The following is a 1,763-nucleotide window of genomic DNA, read 5'->3' as shown; positions in this document are numbered from 1 at the left end:
AGTGAAATTAGATCACCACCTTGAGGCAAGCTCTCAGCACTGCACTCCAACATCATTACTGAATTGATAAAATAAGGTTATTTGTCAGGTTGATCCTGAAGGAAGTGCCTGGTTTGTGTGGAGTCCTTATTTCTGAATTTTCTGCAGACGCTGGCCCACGAACTAAGTACTATTTTTAACTAGGCTTAGCGTACAGAGATGTCCCAAAATGCGTGGAACTGCCATAGGCACCCAAAAGCAGCTTATTGCCTGTTATCCTGTATTTTATTCTGTGAACCACCCCGAAATCTTACGATGAAGGGTAGTATATAAATCGTAACAACTGCCCAGACTTTCCCTGCTCCATATGACCCTGCTTTGTTTGAACCTTCGGGATTTCTGCTTTATTCACTTCTCATAAGACTTTTAGAATTGGAAGGGACCCCAAGGTTCATCTAGTCCAACCCTCTGCAATGCAGGGATCCTTTGCCCAACATGGGGCTCAAACCCACAACCTTCGTTTGTTTTTGGTTGTTAAGCTTGTTAACGTTGCTAATACTGTTTTGTGGATTACGAGCGCTGCGACGCTTTGTGAACTTTATGGTTTTTCTTGTGCTTGAGCCTATTCTTAAAGTTGCTTTGTTAATGGCGTTTCATAGAAGGTGGTTGTTTTCCTGATGATTTGTTATTACTTCGTATGGCTTATGTTGCAGTTGTGATGCCCTACGATGTTATTATTTAAGTTAGCCGCTTGGTGACTCGTTTGAGTGCAAAGCGGCATAGAAATGCAACTGAAATGGGGAAAAAGGGGTTTGAATATAAAATCTGTAAGAATCCCAAAGAAAGCATCATGAAGTATTAAAAGCATCCATAAAAGATAAAGGGACCCCTGACCATTAGGTCCAGTCGTGGCCGACTCTGGGGTTGCGGCGCTCATCTCGCTTTACTGGCCGAGGGAGCCAGGGTACAGCTTCTGGGTCATGTGGCAAGCCCTAGGCTCTGTGGTTTAGACCACAGCGTCACCCGCATCCCAAAACCATCCATAGTAATATAGTTTTATTCCATTTAATGCCAAATATAGGAAGCGGGTGGCACTGTGGGTTAAACCACAGAGCCTAGGGCTTGCCGATCAGAGGGTCGGCGGTTCAAATCCCCGCAACGGGGTGAGCTCCCGTTGTTCAGTCCCAGCTCCTGCCAACCTAGCAGTTCGAAAGCACGTCAAAGTGCAAGTAGATAAACAGGTACCGTTCCAGCGGGAAGGTAAATAGCGTTTCCATGCGCTGCTCTGGTTTAGTCATGCTGGCCATGACCCGGAATCTGTATGCCGACTCCCTCGGCCAATAAAGCGAGATGAGCGCCGCAACCCCAGAGTCGGCCACAACTGGACCTAATGGTAAGGGGTCCCTTTACCTTTACCTTATAGGACACCCAGGTGAAGATATATTAGAAACCCCTAATCACCTGAAAGCTTCAGAAAGCCAATGGGTTCCCCCCACAAAAAATTGCAAGTACCCATTAATGTTGGGGCCATTCATACTTCCAAGGGGAAGGAGTTCCATAGGTGGGGCACCACTACAGATAAGACCCACCTCCAGGTCCCCACACAGAGAGCACCACTTGTTTGTAGGGCCACCAGTAAGACCCCTCTGTTGATCTTGGGCCTTGGCATATCCAGCCCAAGATTTACAGAGATTTGCTATGACTCTGGATACTTTGCTTCGGATTTCACATCAGAGAATCTAGTTTCTGAAGGCACGACATGATTAAAGAGGCCAGCTAAAAGA

The sequence above is a fragment of the Podarcis pityusensis genome (genome assembly GCF_964106645.2).
Source record: "Podarcis pityusensis genome assembly, chromosome: 6".
In the NCBI taxonomy this organism is placed as follows: domain Eukaryota; kingdom Metazoa; phylum Chordata; class Lepidosauria; order Squamata; family Lacertidae; genus Podarcis; species Podarcis pityusensis.
Note: the sequence above shows the minus strand (reverse complement) of the source record.